Consider the following 23,324-nt stretch of genomic DNA (forward strand, 5'->3'; position numbering starts at 1 on the left):
ACCATTTTGGTTAAAACAATCTCATGGCCACTTAGATGAAGAGGTCCACTCACGTGGCCCACTCACTAACCTCTACTGCCCATCAATGATAGAGTTAAAGAGAGTGGGAGAGGAATACAGCTGTGAGAGGGCAACAAAACATGGAGATATAGAGGATGGGAAATGGGGACAAAATAAGGGAAACTTGCCTCTAGACTTCTGTGTGTTTAAATCTCAGCCTTCATGTTCCATTTATGCATCTTTGGTAGACTGAATAATCCTGTATTCAATGAACCTGTCTGAAAGGTCCTGAGAGAGGCAATGTACCAGGTATAACTTTGAGAGCAAGTAATTGTATATATATTAAATATATAAAATAGGCTCTACAAGATGACATTTAAACATCTGAACCCTTACAATAGCCAAGAGAATTATCAAGCCACAGAATCAGAAAAAGATTTGATTTTACAGAGACCATGTTGTAGAGCACCAGGAGCAGTCAGTGACATGAATGGCCATTCTATGCTAGCATCAGATTGCAAAATTTGGGTTTTAGTCAAGCAACTTCCCTATTTTAAGGACACAGTTGAGATCCTTTATGCAGCCCTGACTCAGGCAAAATCTCCATTAAAATAAACTAAAGAGCTGAATCAGGAACAATCCATGGGAGTTTTTCTTGGGCAAATTTTGGATCAAACATCCCCAAACGGAACCAGTTAAATTGCTAAGAGGAAGCTGAAGCAGGATGAGAAGTGATTATTAGGCCTCAGATGACTTGTGTATAGCTCATCTTGATGACAATTTCTTATCAATTTAGAACTGAATAAGGATCTGAACTGGTTAACTCATTACAAGGGCAATTTCCCCTCCTGAATATTCACATCTCCAGATCAAATGCTTTGAATGACCCACTTTCACCCTGACTTGATTAGCTTCATTAACACAAACATCTTCCTTATATATATATTCCTGCTTCTGTAACCACTCCAATTCATCTGATGAAGTGGGTTTTACCCACAAAAGCTTGCGCCCTAATAAATCTGTTAGTCTACAATGTATTACAGAACTATTCATTGTGATCTCAAAGGAGCTAATCACTTAAATATCTGTGAGTATCTGGGCCTTGGAGATTCACTAAAGATAAACCTTGAAAAATCTGGGATGTTTCTCCAATCCCATTTCTTTCTGTTTCCATTGCAACTTATTTATTGCAACTTGTTTTATTCTCCCACTCCAGTCCTTTGCTTTTACATATTTTCCCTGGAGCACCATGTCACCTAGTTCCTTAATTCTTGCTTGGCTTCTTTCCAGATTATGTCTTCTGAAGATATCAAATGACCCAAGAAAGATGGAATTTATGAGGCAGTATTCTTGAGTGGCCCTACTACAGGCTTCTTGGTCCTCTTCCTAGGTGACCTATTGAGCTGATGTGTGTGACCATGGGACATTCTCTTCACCTCTCCGATCTCAAAGAGAGGCACAGTTTAGATGATTCAATGGTTTCTTCTGGCCTTAATTAATGAAATATTTTAAAATAAACCTGTGTATCTTTTGAGACATCTAAGCTAACTTTCAGCAAAAGACTAAATTTGTTTTAGTGAGGGCAAGAAGTGAAAAGAGGAACAATGTTTCTGCATCTATTCCAAATTTCAAAAATATTAAGTGATTTGTCAAAAGGCTAATTGTTAATTGGCTAAAGTTCAGAAAAGATGCCTTATTCAAAAAGCACATCAATCTGGACAAATTGGCAAGATACGGGAAAACAGGTCATTATGCCATCTATAAAGCTGGGGCTTTCAAAAATACTTGATTTGATTTCTTTTCTAAGCTTAATAAAAAAGTTGGGACAGTTTGCCATATATATATTTGTGGGTCCTGTGCTAATGCACGCACATGTGCCTTTTATGATTATTTCTGTATTATTATTACTGCACATGAAATTTATGTTCTTTTCTTCTAAACCCATTGTCCCTTGTTCCTAGTTTCAAAGCAATTTTTAAAATCCCTAGAAAAATATTTTGATTGACTTAAACTTAGCCTCAGAACTGAGATGCAGAGGGAATCTAATATTTCGTGAAAAGTTTGTCCTCTCCTAATGGGGCATTGGTCTTAATAGAAAAACGAGCACTGTGAGAATGTGAATAAGAGCTCTGCAAAAGCCTAAATGGACTCAAAATTCTTAAGTATTTTATTTTTGTATTTGTATTTGTCTTTCCTCTCCACTTCTCTGTCAGGAAAACAATGATGGGTCTGAATGCAAGATCTAATTGTCTTCTTATGCTGCGATTATCCAGGAACTGAAGTTTAATAAAGGCAAATGTAAAGTGCTCCTCTTAGGAAGGAACAATCAGTTTCACATATACAGAATGGGAAGTGACCGTCTAGGACGGAGTACTCGGGTTATAGTAGACTATGTGTGATGCTGTGTGATGCTGTTGCAAAAAAAGCAAACATGATTCTGGGATGCATTAATAGGTGTGTTGTGAGCAAGACAGGAGAAGTCATTCTTCCACTCTATTCTGCACTGGTTAGGCCTCAGTTGGAGTGTTGTGTCCAGTTCTGGGCATTGCATTTCAAGAAAGATGTGGAGAAATTGGAGAGGGTCCAGAGAAGAGCATCAAGAATGATTAAAGGTCTAGAGAACATGACCTGTGAAGGAAGGCTGAAAGAATTGGATTTGTTTAGTTTAGAAAAGAGAAGATTGAGGGGCGGACATGATAGCCATTTTCAGATATCTAAAAGGGTGTCATAAGGAGGAGGGAGAAAACTTGTTCATCTTGACCTCTGGGCATAGAACAAGAAGCAATGGGCTAAACTACAGCAAGGGAGGTTCAGGTTGGACATTAGGAAAAAGTTCCCCACTGTCAGGGTGGTCAAACACTGGAATAAATTGCCCAGGTAGGTTGTGGAATCTCCATCTCTGGAGATATTTAAGAGTAGGTTAGATAAATGTCTATCAGGGATGGTCTAGACAGTATTTGGTCCTGCCATGCGGGGCAGGGGACTGGACTCGATGACCTCTCGAGGTCCCTTCCAGTCCTAGTATTCTATGATTCTATGAGATGTAGCCAATGCATAAGAGGAATGTAGGGTTACAAGAGAGGTCAAGAGATCTTCTAGTCTAGCCTCTGCACTGAGCACCAAAAATACCTACACCACATCTGTTGTGTTTTTGTCCATCCTGTTTGGAATGGTGGTATAAAAGTTATTATATATTGCCCGTCCTCTGCCATACAGTAATAGATCAGGCACCTTACAAGTCAGCTTCCCGGTGGAGAAGTTAGTAGGCATCTGGGTGAATTTTTATTACATCTTGTTTTATTTACACAAGTCCTGCAACAGAGACTATCACAAACAGCACACAGGCCATTCAGGGATCACAATCCAAACACTAGTGCTTGGCTCCCAGGGAGCAACTTAGCCCCAAGAATTAACCCTAAGTAGAGAGGTCTCCACAACTCTTGCTGGTTTTCACAACTCCTCCAGAGATCTGCATCAGAAACCACCAGGACTACTGAATCTCTTCCATTATTATTTTTTTCCTTGCACACTGTAGAAAAGAATTTATAAAGCTATATTATGCTGCCATTTGGTGAACTCTGCCATAACACTATACACGCACTAATGTTTGAATAGCGGGCCACCCTTTAGGATTAGCATCTGAAATGGTATGGTGTCTCGGGCAATATGCGGTAACTTAGATAGGACATTTTCAGAGAAGGACATGAGTTGAACTATGAGGAGGGAAACTCCTGTTAAAGGGTAGGATCAGTCCTTTAAAAATCAAGTTTGTTTTTTCAGGTGCTTTGGAATTATTCCCTGGGGAGTCAATGCTAAAAATTCAGAATATAAGCAACCTTGGTCTTAAACAAATCCTGTGGTAATATGTGGATAATAGAGGCAGCCTATATGACTTTGAAACTGGAGGAAAGTCATGAGTCTTCAGTTCTAAAGTTAAATCCTACCTGAATCAATTGCTCTTGCCAGCTGATTATCCCTGGTGGACTGCTGTGGCTGGGATTCTTGTGGGTGGAGAACAGCTATAGAATTCCAACAGGAGTAACTGCTCACTTAATCTCAGAGCGATAGCCCTAGAGATGTAGCCGTGTTAATCTGGTCTAGCTGAAACAAAAGACAGGACTATGCAGCACTCTTGTTAGTCTTTAAAGTCTGTAATTTAAAAACGAGTAATCATTTAAAGTTCAGCAATATCAACATGGTCTGGAATAAAGATATTAACAGGTTAACACACTACAAAAGCAATTTTCCTCAGCTTTAATATTTGCATTTACACATCAAAAGCTATAAATGGGACACATCCAGCCTGACGCAGTCAGCATCATTATCACTGGTCCTACAATTGACAGGTAACTATTTTTGCCGTTATAAATAGTCTGGATTCTGTAATTCAAACTCCAACTCATCTGATGAAGTCGGGTTTACCCACAAATGCTCATGATGTATTTGTTAGTCTCTGGGGGTATGTCTACACTACCCCGCTAGTTCGAACTAGCGGGGTAATGTATGCATACCGCACTTGATAATGAAGCCCGGGATTTGAATTTCCCGGGCTTCATTAGCATAAGCGGGGAGCCGCCATTTTTAAATCCCCGCTGCTTCGAACCCCGTGCAGCGCGGCTACACGGGGCTCGAACTAGGTAGTTTGGACTAGGTTCCTATTCCGAACTACCGTTACTCCTCATGAAACGAGGTGTACTGATAGTTTGGAATAGGCACCCTAGTCCGAACTACCTAGTTCGAGCCCCGTGTAGCCGCGCTGCACGGGGTTCGAACCAGCGGGGATTTAAAAATGGTGGCTCCCCGCTTATGCAAATGAAGCCCGGGAAATTCAAATCCCGGGCTTCATTAGCAAGTGCGGTATGCATACATTATCCTCCTAGTTCGAACTAGTGGGGTAGTGTAGACATACCCTAAGGTGCCACAGGACTGCCCACTGTTTTTGATAATTTAATGTCTTCCCTGCTTTTTTTTAAACTCAGTTCATCTGAAGAAGTGGGCTGTGCCCATACAGGGGCGGCCCATGCCTATAAGCAAACTAGGCAGCCGCCTAGGGAGCCAAGTTACATGGGGCACCAAATTCCAAACCCTGCCCCTTCCATTTCCCATTCCCTTTCCGGTGCCTTACTTAGAGCACGGCTTCCCTGTGGCTAGGAGGGGGGTAAGTCCTGGGAAAGGCAGCAAAAGGGGGGGTTTCCCCTGTGCCGTGGGGGGGGAGGTCGGCCCTGGGGGAGGAAGAATGTGGGGTAGGGAGGAGGGTTGGCTCTGGGGGAGGAGGAACGCAGGACGGGGTTCCCCTGGACAGCGGAGGGGGGGTCAGCCCCAGGGGAGGAGGAACACGGGGAGTTACCCCACAGGGAGGGGTCGGCCCCGAGGGAGGCAGGCACTGGCTTCCCCTGCGCTGCGGGAGGGGGGTTGCCCCGGGTGAGGCGCATGCCGGCTTCTCTCTGGGGTGGGGATCTTGGGAGGAGGTGGGTGCAGGGGACTCTCTCCCCCGACTGGCACCCTGTTACCTCTCCCCAGCCCCCAGCCCCAGAACTCCATCCCCAGCCCCCCGGACCTCAGCCCTCAGCCCCGGAAGTCCAACTCCAACCCCCCGGCCCCCAACCCCAGAAGTCCAACTCCATCCCCAACCCCCTGGCCCCTCGGTCATCAGCCACAGAACTCCAACTCCATCTCCATCCTCCTGGCCCCCAGCCCCCAACCCCCTTGGCCCCCAGCCACACAACTCCATCCCCAGCGCCTCCTCCCCAGCACAGAACCAAAACCCTCAGTCGATATCTGCCCTTGGGGTTGGGGGAGGTGGGGGGGGGGTGCCGATTGCATGGTTCACCTAGGGCTAGTTGCTAGCAGCTAGTCTAGGGCCGCCCCTGTGCCCACAAAAGCTCACGATACATCTACATGTTTTGTTAGTCTATAAAGTGCTACCAGACCATTTGTTGCCTTTTTTGTCATTCATAGATCACTATCTGTACAACAGAGCCAATTAATTATACAACCAAGAGAGCTACAGTAAGAGAAAGAGCAAGAAAGATTGAGAATTTAAGCTATTTGTCAATATTTCAGAATTTCGTTTAGTTGGTATTTTCATTAAAGGCAATCTATGGGATCAATACTGAAAACAGCACTGAGTCTATGAGTTTCAAGTTACTTTTAATTCTAGACAAACACAAAAAAAGTTTCCCACAAAGGAAAATTAAATAAAGTGTGTCAACATGAGAGTATTGGTCTTATTTGTCCAATGATGGTTGGAGAGTGGGCTGTTAGTTATGACTGGGGTTGAAACAAGCGTAAGTATTCATCTTGGGAACATAAATGTTTGCCAGCAGGTGAGAATAGAGAACAGGGCAAATTTGTCCGTTTTCTAGGCTCATGATGCAAATATTGCACAGCTGCATTTAGCCATGTGTCTCTGGATGGAATTTACAGCAGCTTTTCTGCTAATTTACAAAGGTTACCCCCTCCCTGATCTCTCCCTATTTCAATTCTTCATGATCCTTAAAATAGATGATAAAGAATAATTATCCTTTATGCAAAATGCAGGACAATGTAGCACTTTAAAGACTAACAAGATGGTTTATTAGATGATGAGCTTTCGTGGGCCAGACCCACTTCCTCAGATCAAATAGTGGAAGAAAGTAGTCACAACCATATATACCAAAGGATACAATTTATGTTAAGTGTGTTTATCTTAAGGAAAATGTATGTGAATAAACAATAAGCCAGGCAAAGGAAGTAATAACATTGCACGTGCTTTACCCTGATGTTTTTGCTGATAAGATCAGTCACAAAACAGTGAGAAAACTTCTTGGGGAAAGCTCAGTCTAAAGATTGTTAATGCCTTGGCCCTTTGTCTGATCAGTGGCTCTGAGCAGAGAGGAAGGACGTTAAGTTACATTGCTCAGCTGAATATGTGCTGTTGACATATGTGTTGAATATATGCTGTTGACATGCCCATCTTTGTTTGATACCTCATCATTGCAGCATTTATTTGGTGACCTACTAGCTGGCCTTGGGAATTTTATTGTCTGATAAGACAAGCCATCTATGTCACTTTTTGTGTGTGTGTGTGTAAGTAGTCACACCTGCTTACAGTTCCTTTAACTTTGTCAGTGTCTGGAACAATAAACTTCCTTGGATTTACTTTAAGTTAATTTATCTTCAGCCTTGATCCTGGAGCTCCTGCCCAGTGACTATCACTCAGCATAGGCGTATTGACTTCAGTGGAGCTTTGCTGGTTTAGAGCAGTCCTGTGTCTGATCCTGATTATATGACAGGCTGGGCAGAGCATCAGTACTTTTACTTCCCAGTTAGGTAGTTTTATCTTTTACCCCATTTGGACTTTGTCCTTTCATATTTTATGGAATTCTGCTTTTCTACTGACACTCCCAGAATTTCCTCTCTTTAGGTATGTGCATCCCTTGCATGCATACACACCAAGCAAAGAATGAAATACACTGTTACACACTTTTCTTTTTTTTTCTTTTTACAATATACTATTATTTTCATCCATATTATTGTTTCTTTTGACATCCTTTGCCCAGAATAGTGCTCTGGGTAGCAGAGACAAAGCTATGCTTTAAAAAAAAAAGCAGGACAATGTAGCACTTTAAAGTGCTACATTGTCCTGCATTTTGCTTCAGCTACCCCAGACTAACACGGCTACATTTCTATCACTATTAAAAAAAACCTTGTAAGTTATTGTGTCTAGTGACAAAATACTCCTGGCTGAGAGTGGTAATTTTTCCAGCTGGCAGTGAGAGAAGCTTTGCCTTAGGTGCAAAATGTCTCACACGCAATTTTGATTATCACTTTCCATCTCCTAAGGTATTAACAATGATGATTTGAGACTGAACTGATGGATTCACTTAAATGTGGGTGCCTTTTTGGAATGTGCCTACAAACCTTGATAAAGCCTCACATTTAGAGAAAAAACAATTTCCCCACTCAGTGATATCACAAGTGCCCCCCTGGGTATACCTGTTAACCATCTGATAAGTGGCACAAACTCTTGTACCCCCTGAAATTGAGTGAGCAGATGCATGTCGACAGGCCAGAGGCATGTCTGCCTGTCTGACACTGTAAAAGTTATTAGTCTAGCTGTGCAACTGCATTTAGTCAATGTATGGCTCTTATAATTAAGAAGTAGGAATAAGAGATCCTCCGGAAAAGGGCTTTATTCCGGAGGATCGGGCCAGTCTAGACGCTTTTTTCCGGCTTTTCCCCAAGCCAGAAAAAAAGCGGCAGCCATGTTTATTTAAATCCCTCAGGGGATATTTAAATCCCCCACGGATTTCCCTATTCTGAAGTTGGAAATTAACATGCCTCTTCCGGAGAAGGGGCCAATGTAGACGTAGCCCTGCTGTCCACAGATAAAGGGCAAACACCCATCTCATCCTGCTCTCTCTGCAGCATTTGATGTTGTCACCCATAAGATTCCACTGTGTTGCTTGTGAGAGGTAGCAGAAGGGTTGAGTAATGCACTAAAATACTTCACAGACTGCCCCTGAATAGTGATGGGACACAACTTCCACCATAAAAGCCCCACAAGGCTCCACTCTCTTCAGGGTCCTTGTCAGCATGTACAGGCACTCATGAGATGAAGCATTCAGACAACACAGATTCAGGCTCTATCTATCCTTTCTCACATGCCACCACACCATTTCCACCAAGATGGTCCTATGTTTAGTCAAGATCAGCTCCTGGATGAAGAGCAGCTGCTGATGCTAAACTTGAGCAACACATCCATGGTGCAGTGGACAGGGGAAAATATTTTGAGCTGTTTGCAGCCATCATGCAGTAACCTTTCATCATATACAACCACACAGAAAAAAATGGTTACAAGCCGTTTATGTAGGACAAATGAAGATATAAGAGGAGACACGTCTGTCAAGGAGCCAGTGAGCACATATTGGAGTGCAAAAGCATCCTTCTCTCTAGTCTACTATATGTTTTAGAGAGTTTGGCTGTTTGATCAAGAACTCCTCTTAAAGGGTAAATTCTAGGACCACCAAATTGGGTATGCAGTTTCCTGGTAAATCATCATAAGGGTTTGGTTGTGTCAGGAAAATGGGATGTGCCTCGAATGGGATTGCTTCTTGTGAAACCAAACAGAAAAGAGACAGAATCACCAGTCCTCCAATTTCACATAATTAAGTGAATGTTAAAAGAGTCTGAACCAAGATGAGCCAGAAAAATAGGATGAGCCTGAAGTAGGATTGCATCTTAATAAACCTTACAGAAAAGAGATAAAATGGAGAAATTTGGAGTAGTGGTCTGTTTTGGCACAGCTAACTCAATGCTTAAGGTCTGAAAATGAGAAGAAAATGTTATTGGTAACCAAATTGACTATGCTTTCGATACTGTGAATATGGAATCAATTAGCTAAGGGTATGACTACAGAGCAATGTTATTTCAGAAAAATGGTTGTTATTTTGAAATAACTATGCAAGAGTCTACACAGCAATTGTGTTATTTCAAAATTATTTTGAAATAGAAGGCGGTTTATTTTGGGGGCACATCCACACCCAAGAGCAGGTGCAGATGAAAGTAAAGGAGCTCTGCCAGGCATATGCAAGGGCCCGAGAGTGCAGAACTCCACACCTGCCCCTATTATAAGGATCTGGACTACATCCTGGGGGACAGGGCAGTCCCTTTCCCCACCTTGGTAGTGTACTCGGGTCTCAAGATGCCTGTTGTCATCCTCCCAGGGGACAGAGATGCAGAGGAGGAGGAGGAAGAGGTGGAGGAAGAAGAGGAGCCGGATGAGGCCAGCACCGTCACCTTCCTGACCCTGGAACCAGTCCCCCATGCTCTGGCTGTGTCCCAGGCATTGTCTGAGGCTGGGGAATCCACACCAGGGGAGTTCCATCATGTAACCCATGCACACAGTGTGGAGGGGGTGTGAGGAGAGGAGCTGGGGCACGCTCCTTGCTTGGCCTTTGTGGTCTGGGAATCACGCAGAAGCCTGTGCACATGGGAGCACAGAGAGTGACAGTCCAGGGCACACAGCCTCAGCAGGCTGCACCAGAGGACCCTTGTGCTATTGGCCACAAGGTGTCTGGAGAGGTCTGTGATGCTCATGACACCGGGATGGGACACCATCCTTCCACCAGCCAACACTAGAAGGAGGTTGGGTACCTGGACACACACACACACACAAGCACACACCCTCAGCAGTACTGCATACTGCACAAGGGCATACCTACACTCTTGGGACAGCGTCCACTCACAGGGACAGTGCAGTGAGGTGTAGGAGCATTTGCCACTCACACACACCTCCCCCCCACAACACCCTGGATAGAAGTTCTCTCCCTGCGGGACGCTGCCACTCCTGGACTTGGCGTGCGTATGGCGTGGAGGGAATCCTGGCCACCCCATGGCCTCCCCTCCTGCCTGCAGGATCCCTGTCTGGCCGGCACCTTCACGTGCCTGTTTGTTCCTAAGATGGGTGGTAGTGAGGGTCTCCCCACCAAGACATCTGGGCCCCTATAGGAAAGGGCCCACAGACTAGAGCACACATGGCCTTGCTCCAAGCATGTTGCCTTTGACTGAACCGAGAACTGATGCTGTTGCCCAGAGATGAGGACTGGGCTTCAGGCACAGTGTCTCCTGGGATGATTGACCATCTCTTTTTATTCTCCTCAGCTGGACTAACTGTTAGAGAGGGAGGGTTGACCCCAGCCAATGCAGTCTCCTGAACCTGAGGGACCTACAGGCACTGGAGACCCATGGACGAGTTCCAGAGGAAGCACCTTGCAGCACCATGGAGCAGATCATAGTCTGTAGGCTCCAGGAAGACATCCAGCTGTGGCGAGATACCTGGCAGGAGATGCTGGAGCAGGGCTGAATCCCTGGTCACCAGCATGCTGCCTGCTCCTGCTTCTGCCTCTGCTCCTCCTCCTGTTCCTGCCCTTACTTCTCCTGCTTCTCTCCCAACTCCCCTCCCCACCCCATGGCCATCAAAGGCCCTGCATCCAGGGTAGTAGGATCACCAGAGCCAGGTGCCACTCCCAGCCCTATCCCTGAACCTCTCCTCTCTGTTCCAGCTCCCTTCTTCCTCCTCCTCCCCTGCCCCTCTCTCCTCCCCTCTCCCAGGTTCTTTCCCTAGTCCCTCCCCCGTTACTTTGACTCCAAATAAAAAAACCCAGTTTCCAAAACAAACTGCCTTTTTTATTCTCTCTGCAGGGGAGGGAGGGAAGGGAGAGAGGGGTGATGCACAAGACCCTAGTGGGGAGGCCAAGGGGAGAGACCTCCCAGATGTGCACAGCCCCCTGATGGGCCTGCTGGATGGTAGCCGTGCACAGCTGCTCAAAAGCCCTGACAATGCAGTCAGCCTCTGCCCCCCATCTTGACAGGAATGCTTCCCTCTTCCACTCACAAATATTGTGAAGGACACAACATGTGGCCACAACAAGAGGGTTGTTCCACTTCCCAGTGTGTAGCCAGATGAGAAGGCAATGGAACTGCATCTTCAGATGCTCTAAGGCACCCTCAACAACCATGCAGGCCCTGCCGAGCTTGGCATTGTAGTGTTCCCGAGAATGGTCATGGGGGCCAGAGTAGGGCTTCATGAGCCAGGGCAACAGAGGGTAGGCTGTGACTCCCACCATGCAGATGGGCATGTCTACGTGCCCGACCCTGATGGTGTGGTTGGGGAAAAATGTTCTGATGTGTAGCTTCTGGAACATACTGGAGTTGAGTAAGACACAGGCGTCACGAGCCTTCCTTGACCACCTAACATAGATGTCTATAAACTGGGTCCAATTGTCTGTGATGACCTGAAGGCCCATAGAAAAGTATCCCTTCCAGTTGATGTAGACAGTAGCCTGGTGATCGGGGTTTGGATGGGGATGTGGGTGCCATCAATAACCCCCACTCCTGCAGTTGGAGAAGTTCATGTGGTGTCCACATCATCGAAGTGGATGGCTCTGCACAGCAAGATGGTGTTGATGGCCTGCACCACCTGTAGAAGGAGACAGAGGAACAAACAGAGAACCAGAAGGTGGCCAGAGACCTCAGGAGGTTTACAAACCCAAACCTCACTCCCCCACACACCAGGAGCAACCACCCCGCCCACTTACCCCATTCCCCTGCAGGGTTTTGTGAAGATGGGACTGAAAAATTTCCTGGGAAAGGGCCTTGCACCATCCCCACCCTCCTTTTCCCTAGGGAATGCCATTCCAGCAGTCCACCCCACTCATGGGACAATAGCCCAAGAGCGCCATACCTGCCCGAGCAGGGCCCCAGTGGTCAATCTTCCCATGCTGAACTGGTCCCCAATGGATCAGTAGCTGTCCAATGTAGTGAACTTCCACAGGGCTATGGTAAGATGCTTCTGGAGTGGGGTAGCAGGTATCATGTGAGTGTCCCATTGTCTAAGGGCAGGGATGAGCCACTCACACAGCTCCAGAAAGGTGTTCTTTTTCATCTGGAAATTCTGGAGTCACAGCTGGTCGTCCCACTGCACTATGATAAGACTGGTCCCGCCAGTCAGCACTGGTGGCCAGACACCAGAAACGGTGGTGCACAGTGTGCAAGGGAGGGTGGGATCCAGCAGCACAAGCTGTGCCTGCAGAGAGGCGAGCAGGATCTCCAAGAGGAGCTGGGGGTTGGATTCCTGCAGAGCCTGGGAGGCAGCCTGCAGAAACTGTTGCATGAGGTGCAACACAAGCTGAAATAGCCATCAACTGCCCAGAGAGCTAAGGTGTTTACAAGGGCAACTACACAGGCAGAAGAAAAGGCTTTGCTGTCCCTTGAGGAAGTAGGCAAAGAGAAAAAGCCTGAGACACGGCTGTACGGCGGTCCCTTTAAGCAAGAGCCTCAGATAGCCTCAAGCAACAGCTCCAGGAAGTAACTGCTGTCCTGATGCCCTGTCTGAAGTGGTTCTGGGTGACCTTAAATGTGAATTAGTGTCCAATTACTGTGAACGCTGTACTTTGAAATAGCTAAGTGCTATTTCAATGAGCTTTTGGCATGTAGACATGCTATTTTGGAATATTTCTTCTGGAATAGCTTATTCTGAAATAAATGTGCAGTGTAGACATAACCAAAGAGATTGGATACCAGTTAGTAGTGCCCAAGCATACTATGCATTCTTGAATGCCACCTACCGTGAGAACTGACTATTCACATATGTAGAATTGTAAAGCACATCTCTAAGAGTATCCAAATATTGAAGCTCCATAAAGCACTAGTCATTGCTAAAACTCTTCACCCAAGTTTGAGTGCATTAATTTACCCGTCCTTCCTTTTCTGAGGTCAGCACTTTCTTTCCTCAAATTTGCTTCCTGGTCCTGAGTAGAAATTTATGAGCTCTCTTGCCCACCACTATGAACCTGTTTTATTCAATTAACCTTGAAATCTTAACTGATCTGTCTTCATCCCATAATGGCTGCATTAGAATTTTACCTCATAAACATCATTATAATGATGAAAACTCTGGACTGACGCCTGGATAGCCAGTGCCTCCTCTGAAGGCACAGTGCTAAGTTAGTCTCAAAGCTAAAAGAAGAACCCTTTATATTCACCAGCCAATTGCTAATGTTTCGTGTAGGTGGTAGTCTCAACGATGCCAACCTTAGGCCCAGGATTTTTCTGTGATTTGAATTGTGTTGACCCAAGTCTTGCTGCATATGTTTTTATATTTGAATTTTAAGCACCACAGAGGAATTCAGGGTTTTAAAACTCCTTTATTTTGCAGTAGATCTTTACAAGTTCATTGCAAACTTAAAGGGAGCCATTTGTAGATCCCTTGGAACATTTGTATCCATTTTATTTTCTTCAGGGAAGAGAATATAGGATTTTATTTTATCTGAGGAATAAATTGCTTTCATGGGTTTTTGTTTTTGTTTGTTTGTTTTACAATTCCATCAGCTTTGGCACTAAAACTGTGGGCCAAAGGTCTGAATTGTTGAGATTACCACCTACAAGAAATATTAACAAGTCGCCGGTGAATAAAAAGGGTTCTTCTTTCATCTCTGAGACAAACTTAGCACTCTGTGATGTCTCTTTGGTGTAGGCACTAGCTGACCAGGCTTCAGTCCAGAGTTTTCATCATTATAATGACATTTAAGAGATACAATTCTTAAATAGCTTCTGCTCATGAGCCTCACATAAATAATGGGCTGCTCATGTGATTAACAGATCACATGATGAGACCCCACAAGCAGATGGCAAGGAGGCCAGTGGCTATCCAAGGTAGTGAGTCAAAGGAACTAGTTTAATCTAGGGAGTCACAAGTAGCAAAAGGATGAGAGGGCCTTTGTATGGAGGTGAAGAAGGTATGACTAGCTGTCCAATGAGTCCAGGCTGCCCTTTATTTTCTGTGGACCAGTAGTGGATTCAGATTACTTGGCACTATGGCCTAGAGCCTCAAAAATATTTTAAGCACTACAACAGAATTCAGAACTTTAAAATACTCATCCATACAGGGAGGGGATTTTAGGGTTGTAGGACCTGGGCTTATATTACAACCCAATGTCTCATTCTTTTTTTGTGCTCCTCTGACTATATCCAGCAGTGATCTCTTTTTTTAGGGTTAGCATGTAAACTCTTTGGGGGGCAGGGAATGTATTTTTGATTGGAGTTTGTACAGCCCCTAGTACAATGAGATCCTGGTCACAGGGGCTCCTAGGTGTTACAGCAATACAAATTAATAATAATGGTGGGGAAGTTCAAAAGACACCAACCGAAGGCTATCTCAGTGATCTCTGATCTGTCTTGTCCTCACTCTATAGACTATCTAGGCACTTCCACCCAAAATTTCCAAACCCGATGGCTTTAAATTAGTCACCTCAACAAGTGGCTGGATTTTCAGAGGTTCAGATGTCTCCCAGATTCCATCAGTTTTAATTGGGAGCAGAGGCCCGGCCAGTCATCTTAGCCAATAGACCTAGGGGCTCCAGAGCTAAACTCATGAGTCTCTACCCTTGAGCTAAAAAGGGAAGAGTCTCATCGTCTGTGGGTCAAGCACAGAGGGTATTATCCCTACAAGTGATTTATACTGATAGCACTCAGAGCCTTTCAGAAATCAGGCCAAGCACTTAGATAGCAGACAGTTTTAGGCATCCCAGTTTAAAAATGTTACCTTTTACTCTTACAACTTAAGAGAGGATCAAAGGTGGGGAAAGAAGTCACCTTTTACTTATGTATTTAATGGCTTGTTCCCTGAATGCACTGACTGTCTAATCTGAGCTCGGCAAACCTCACATCTTCTCCTCTGTAGCATCATAGCTGGGTGCAAGGAGGTGCATAATACAAATGTCTTACTGTAAATATCTGTGGGCTAGCATAAAACTGCCGAAGATGTGAATAAACAGACGACTGAGAGTAATCTGTCTGCTGGTGCTGCAGAATCTGCTTCTGGTGTTATAATTGCCACGGATATTTTTATTTCCTATTTTGTCACAGCAATTTCATTATTTCTTGAAATACAGAAACCAATATATATATGCCCATACACTTTCAGGAGGAGTTTTTTCTTCAGATATACAGTCTTACATGATTAATTGTAAAGGAAGTTTATTAGAAGATGTATTTCATCTCTGTTGAAAGTCAATCTGATTAAAATATTGTTTTAAAAATCATTTGTGGAAAAAAGAAAGCAAAAGTCAGTTAAATGTGTTTCCCCAGAAACATTTGTTTTCGCTCTCTATATGTATAAAACATTTTTTCCAGTAGGACGACAGAACGATGCCATCACGTCATTCTGCATCCACAGACTCCGCCTTTGCAGGGACTCCCTGCCTGGAAACTCTTAGGAGAAGGCAAAGCCGCCTGGCAGCCCAGCCTTGGCAGGTTCCGGCTCCTAAGGGTCCTGCCTGCTCAGCTCTGGCTGTGACTTTTCGGTTGGCCCGGCCCCCAGAACAGGGGCTGCTTCTGCAGATGCGAGGCCCAGTCACATGGGAATGGAGGCATTCACTACGACTTGCTCCAGGGCAACGCCTGTTGTTTTTGGCTCTCACAGGCTGCTGGGTCAGCAGGCTCAGCAGCAGCACCAGGCACAGGGTGAGGCCCCTCAATCCCTGGCCACCCATCACCTCAGCTTCTGCCACATCCTAAGTGGCCATGTCCTGAGCCCACACTGAGCCGCCCTGGTGAGACCCAAGCCCAGACTGGCTCCCTCCTGCCCAGCCACGTGCAGAGCTACAGCTGCAAGTGGTGCTCCTGCAAGGTGGGCAAGGAGGAGCCTGGCAGCACTGATCTGAGTGGCCTGGATCCCCTTTGCCTGCACTGAAGCCGCTCACTCTTCCTCCTCCCCCATGTGCTTGGAACACCATTGCTGGCTTCCCGCTGGGGGAAAGGGAGGAGCGGTGGAGAGAAAGCCCTGAGCATCACTGCATGGGCTGGGGAACAGCAGTGCGCTGTGTGGGGACTTTCCCTGCGATCCTATCAGCTAGAATTCAGTTAATGGGAGCAATGGGATGCTGAGCCTGGGATCAGCATGGGACCTAAAGACCAGTAAGTGCACCCCACCCCCTCATGACCTGACCCTGTACCGTCAGTCCCTTCACTTACCCCCCACAGAGAACCTGCCCCCCCCAGCCACTCCTGCCCCTCCCCTGGCCAGACATTCTGCCTCCAAGCCTGCTCCTGCCCCTCCCCCCAGGCAGACATCCTGCCCTGTCCCACTTCTGCCCCACCCTATTCCTGCCCTCTTCCCTCACCCAGACACCCTGCCCCCAAGCCCACTCCTGCCCCTTTTCCCCAGCCTTTTCCTCCACTCTCCCTTCCTCCTGGCCAGACCTGACACCCTCATCACCTTGTGCATCCCACCTCCTGCCCAGTTCGTATCCCACTCACTGTCAGCTCTGTCCCTCACACTGAACCCCTCATTTTTGGCCCCACTCCAGAGTCTGGGGAGCCCACAAAATCTAGTAACCCTGGAACCTCAGAAAAGTTAACCTAGTCTGAGGCCTAGGACTTCAGTCCTCCTCCCCCCACATAGGGCTGGAGCACCAGGAGAGTGAGGTGTCTCAGTTGGGGGCCACATCAGTGAGAGATGGTATTTTTTGGAGAGGCTTTTTTCCCTTCTTACTTGTGTGGTCCCTGACTGATTTTTCTGTGGGTCAGTGGCCCCGCCCCAAAAAAGGTTCTCCACCCCTGCCATAAATAAAAACAATATTGAAACCTTTTGTGTTGGACATAATATTTTACTTTACTTAAAATTGAAGTCTGGCCACAAGGCTTCAGTCGGGGCCCAGCCTCCATTTGGTCTCTGCATCTTGTCCTGGCCCCAATCCCAGGGCAAGCCCAGCAGTCCAGCCTCCATGTAGCTGCAGAAAGTTCTGGTGGTGACCCCCCCCCCCCACCTCTCTCCGGCTGTGGCATGGGTAGAAGGAGAAGCCATGAGCCGCTGTGGCGGACAGAGGGGTTGGTGAGTGTAGCAACCCAGGGGCGCAACCCCCCAGTACTTTTAGTAATAATAAACTAAATGAAAAAGCATTCAAACTAAGATCAGTGGATATTCTGCTTTATAATGTGAATCCCAAAATGTTATTCTCTTTATCTTCATGATCTCGGAATGCTTCTTTGGAATTTGATTCTTCACCCTTTAGCTTATACTACTCAATAAGGTGCCACAGGACTCCTTGTCACTATAAATGGGTAATCCCAAGAGTTCTACTTGCACTTAGAAACATTTAGGCAAGTTGCAAAATCAAGCCCTAGGAGTCAAACTGATGCATTATTACACAGTGTTGTCTCAGACTACCAGGGCTGCCGCTATGTGATAGCAATGGTGGCCAGAGCCCGGGCCCTTTAAATTGCTGCCAGAGCCCCCCATAGCATGGTCTGGGAGGTGCTGAAGGCTGGCTGGGGGAGGAGTGGTGCAATCCTCCTGTCCATTGTCCTGCCCCTTCCACTTGAGACCCTACCCCATCTGGGGGCGTGGAGCCAACCCCAACCCACACATTGCTCAGGGCCTGGCAATGTCTGTCACAAGCCCTGCTGAGTACTTAAGCTCCCACCCCCAGTGTGTCACTCATCAATTTCTGCATATGCAAATCTTACAGGCCTTGTGGAGTGGCCTGGGATTGGGAGGTGGAGATAATAGATTATTGATGAGAGCAGAACATGAGATTTTTGACTGACAGTTCTAGATTTATTACCAATAGCAATTCTGTAATCCCAAAGGCAACAGAATTGCATTCACAGTCTGACAAAAACAACACATCAAACACCCGTGCCTTCCAACCCCTTTATAATTGTGGACCTGCCCCCAGGGACTCATTGTAGAAACATCATGTAAAGAGTCCCTACCTCAAACTGCTTACAAAAAAAGCACATGCAGGTGCCAACAGAGGGATGCAGACAGGGGAGCACAAGGAAGCCAGGAGACAGCACTGGAGCACTGTAATGCATGCTGCTTTTCTCATCTCCCTGTGTGGCCCTAGTCTCCCGTGACGTCCTGTATCAAGCTGCCAAGTGCCCTCACCTTCCATTGATGCTTGAAGCATCCAGATTTTCTCTGCAGGTTTTCAGATTGTCTATAAAGAGCAGTCTCCACCATAATGCTCAGTGATAGTCCTAATACATCTGGAAAATTAATTGTGGGCATTCACCCCTTTCCCTCTGACCCCTATGGTGGATGGAGGCTGGTTAGCATTTGCAGGGCTAGAGTAACAAGCAACTTGGAGAAAGAATTCAAAAGGAATTTTTACCATTGGGCCTCCAATATCCAAGAGAGATTTAGATATTTTCTAATTCCAGCTGATAACCAATTCTGTGTGGAACTGAACTAATTAAACTATGTCTAATTAAGTTATTGGGCTCTGCTGGGAAATGGCTAGCAAGCAAAGCCACAGGACTTTTTAGAGGCAAGATTGCACAAGCATTATTCAGCCAGGCATTTGTTATTAACACACAAATGCAATTTCATATGTACTGGCAGAAGTCGGGGGAGGGGATTCTTCCTAGATTGACAACTCCCACATCAGGAGCAACTGAACTTCAACTTAACCCTTAAAGACTCCAAGCTGTCAAGATTAAAACACCACTGTATTTAGTTCTTCACATCGCTCTACTAAATACTCCTCACCCTCCAGACATTTGTTACAGAATTCAGTGCTTGGGATAGCAAGCCAGGGGCATGGTGAACTCCCCTGAGTGCTTTTGTGCAAAATCTTGCCAATGTAATCACAGCCCCAGACTACACCCCGCTGTGCTCTGGCAGTGATTTAAAGGGCCCAGGGCTACAGCTGCTGCTGCTGTCCTTTTGAATCATTGTGTCCTGGGACAATTCCTCCCCTCCTTCCCATTAGCAGGCCTACAAGAGGAACCTGACACTTGGGAAACTACAGACATAGGCAAGTAGACTATGCAGAGAGCCGGACATGTGCACACAAGAGCACATAAGAATGGCCACACTGGGTCAGACAAATGGTCCATACAGCCCAGGAGCCTGTCATCTGGCTATGGTCAATACTGTATGCTTCAGGGAGAATCTAACAGAGCAGTTATCAAGTGATTCACCCAGTTGGTCAGTCCCAGCAACTGGTGGTCAGAGGTTGGTAAGATGGTTCACCTGTGGGCCACATTCAGTGGACATCTATAAAGCCAGGATATTTTGAACAGTATGCAGTGGGGAGTGTCAAACATACCTCCTGACTCAGGTCCACACAGGCCTACCATGCTTCTGGCCCCCAGACACCACTGGAGCCCGAGGGCTGGATTAGTAGCAGCCACTCCATGCCCATCGCATGGGGCATAAGATATGCATAAAAAGTACCCTTGATTCCTCCCTAGTCCACCCCCTAACTGGTACTCAGCCTGATTTGTGTGCCAGCCCCACAGAGCCCAGGCAGGCCAGGCATTTCAGTGGGCTGGTGAGGGTGCCCAAGTGCTGCCCTGCTGATTGAGCCCAGCACAATCACAATACCTCTATTAAGTTTTGCAGACAGTCTTGCTCTAACATCTCCACACCCAAGATGGAGTTGGCCCCAGCATGAATAAGGTCTGCACAACTGCACCACATATATGGAGCAGAAAATCAGAGTCAAGGTTTAAGAGGACCTGGTGCAAAAATGGGATTTTGTGAAAACTCCATTGTGGGATGTCAATTTAGCCCAAATTAAAGTCCACAAAATGACCAAGACTTGAGTGCATAGTATATTGTCCTGGTCTCTACTCACTAGTACAGGGTTAAGGGGGAGGGACAATCAAGTCTGCAAGCAATGAGGATGCTATACAACACTGTGCATCTGTTATAGGACATTTATCACTGCCCTAATCTCAACTCTAGGCCATTTCTGTAACTACAAGCATTTGCCTCTTCTAAACTATGAAACAGGCACAGTTGTCAGAATAATACATTTGTCATGAGCAGATTCCACTCACCTATAAAATTAGTCAAATTATTCATGTCAGACATAAGGGGGTGAGTCTTAGAGGTAATAATTTATGGGTTACATGGTAGGGTCAGGGGTATTTTTTGTGAGGATAAAGGATTTGCCATATTGCCATTGGCTTCTACAATCCAGTAGTCAACGTTTGCTCACTGATGCCATAGAGGAAGATTAAAACCTGCATGATATAAGCTCTTTAAGGGACATGTGGGGCTTCCCATAATGCCACTGGAAAAGATGAATAATCTTTGTGAGCCACAGAGAAACTATGGCACCTCAGAGGTACAGCTGCATGTGGAGAAAGACAATTAAGGTTTGTGAAGGACTTCGATACTTGGTCTCATTTGGATTCAGAATCAACTTTTAAATATTCAGAATTCTCCACAAAAGGGGAGTGGATTGTCTGCTTTACATAGGTTGGTCTGCAAGTGCAGACCCTAGAAGACCTGGAGTCCCTGGTTCTGAGACAATCTAGCAGGTGGGCTGTTGAGAAGCTGGAAGGTAACCAGGCATGGTTCTCTTGGATCCTGGTGTGTGTTCTCTCAAAACTTTGCTGAAATCAGTCTGTGAGGAGCCTTCCAGGTTTGCTGAAGCTACAGAAGCCAATGAAAACATGTGGTACCAAAACTGCTGAAGTGTGGCTTGTTTCCAGTTTACCTAACATGTTACTTATAGCTTGTTGCTTCCCCTCCCCCCCCTTTTTTTTGGTTGGCTCCCAGCAAGCAGCTACATGGAGGGAGAAAAAGGGGGCAAACAGGGCTACAGGGAGAGAGTTCAGGGTTACACAGCTGGCCCATGACAGTTGCATGCTGAGGTGATCTAGTCACAGGGAGTGTTGGGGTTCTTGGAGGGATTGGCTGTTATGACCTTGTTTTGGAACAGGTGTCAATCACAATCTGCCTCCCAGAGCAGTTACATGCTTTGGCAGCTTATGCAGGAGAAGGTACTTTAGAAAAGGGAGGGGTGTTTTTTTAAAAGTAGAGAGAGACAAAGCCAGCGCTCTACAGGATGAAAACAGCAGCAACAGTGAGCCATGACTAGTTCTGCTCTCTGGGTTCTCAGCTGTGGAAGCTCCCATAGCAATCCCTATGCTATGCCAGCAAGATGGAGCATTGGAGCTGCAGGAACAGCAAGGCTACGTCTAGACTGGCATGATTTTCCGGAAATGCTTTTAACTGAAAAGTTTTCCGTTAAAAGCATTTGCAGAACAGAGCGTCTAGATTGGCACAGATGCTCTTCCGCAAAAGCACTTTTCGCGGAAAAGCGTCCGTGCCAATCTAGATGTGCTTTTCCACAAAAAAGCCCAGATCGCCATTTTCGTGATCGGGGCTTTTTTGCGGAAAACAAATCTGAGCTGTTTACACTGGCCCTTTTGCGCAAAAGCTTTGCGCAAAAGGGACTTTTGCCCCAATGGGAGCAGCATGTATTTCCGCAAGAAGCACTGATTTCTTACTGTAGGAAGTCAGTGCTTTTGCGGAAATTCAAGTGGCCAGTGTAGACAGCTGGCAAGTTTTTCCGGAAAAGCGGCTGAATTTCCGGAAAAACTGGCCAGTCTAGACACAGCCCAAGTGTTCTGAAGATGGGGTAGATGTTACAGCTTTTAGGCAATGCTTGCAGGAGAGAGGAGGCTTGAGATACTGTAGCCTGGAGCAAATGAGAACAAAGCCTTTCTTCTGAAGCCATTAGAACAATAGGCAGCCCTGGGTTATACTAGAGTTGCAGTCTTTGCCCATTGTGGTGAGAGCTCTCCCTGCTCCAGGATGTGTTACTCTGGCTACCTAAGCAGAGAGAATCTCGAGATACATGAACAAACAAGGAAGTGATATGCACATCTCACATACAAAAAATAAGGGAGATATTCTCCCTTCCCTCCCATTTTGGTTTATAGCAAATTTTTGATCCTCTTTCCCTTGGCATCTCAATCTCATTCCTTAGGTCGTGTCCAGACTCAGGGTTTTTTTCGGGAAAAGTAGCCTTTTCCCGAAAAAACTTCCCCTGTGTCCAGACTCAAGCCGCGTTCTTTCAAAATTATTTCGAAAGAACGCGGCTTTTCTTTCGATGGCGGTAAACCTCAATTTACGAGGAAGAACGCCTTCTTTCGAAAGTTCCTCTTTCGAAAGAAGGCATTCTTCAATGTAAAGAGGCCGTCTTCGAAAGAGAGCATCCAGACTCGCTGGGTGCTCTCTTTCGAAAAAGCGGATTTCTCTTTTGAAAGATCCACCTGCAGTCTAGACGCGATCTTTCGAAAGAGGCTCTTTCGAAAGAAGCCTGCAGTCTAGACATAGCCTTAGTGTCTGCAAAAGAGTATGCAATTTTCCCTGCTCACCAGCGTTCCCCATAAGTTGTGTGCTTCTGGAGGGATCCAAATGCTGCCCAGCTAATTAACAGAGCACTCACAGCTAGGTTTTCTTTCTACTGGTGGTGCACATTTGTGCATGCCTCAGTGAACATAAAAATTTATTCCATACATGGATGAAAAAAATCCATACATGGATAGAAAACATTGTTGCTTTCCACAAGACAGTTACAACTATGGGAGTTCAACAAAGGCATGAACTTGTGCCAGTGGTTCTTTGGCCTTCTGACATTGTTTGTAATCAGCAACCACAGGAAGATAGCTGGTAACTCATAAAAGTATTCATCAGGTTGGGGAGAAGGAGAGAAGAAACAAATACATAATAACAAATGAATTAGTAAATGTTTGATAGTGGCCAACTGCAGAATGGGGATTTTTTTATCCAGCTGCATGCTCAAGAAGTATACAGCAGTCCCCGGTTTACGTACAAGATAGGGACTGTAGGTTTGTTCTTAAGTTGAATCTGTATGTAAGTCGGAACTGGCGTCAGCCGCTGCTGAAACTGATCAGTTTCAACTGCGGCTGAATCTGGATGCCAGTTCTGACTTACATACAGATTCAACTTAAGAAACCCAGGCGTCCCCAAGTCAGCTGCTGCTGAAACTGATCAGCGCTGATTCCAGGAA

The sequence above is a fragment of the Pelodiscus sinensis genome, chromosome 15 (assembly GCF_049634645.1).
Source record: "Pelodiscus sinensis isolate JC-2024 chromosome 15, ASM4963464v1, whole genome shotgun sequence".
Classification (NCBI taxonomy): domain Eukaryota; kingdom Metazoa; phylum Chordata; order Testudines; family Trionychidae; genus Pelodiscus; species Pelodiscus sinensis.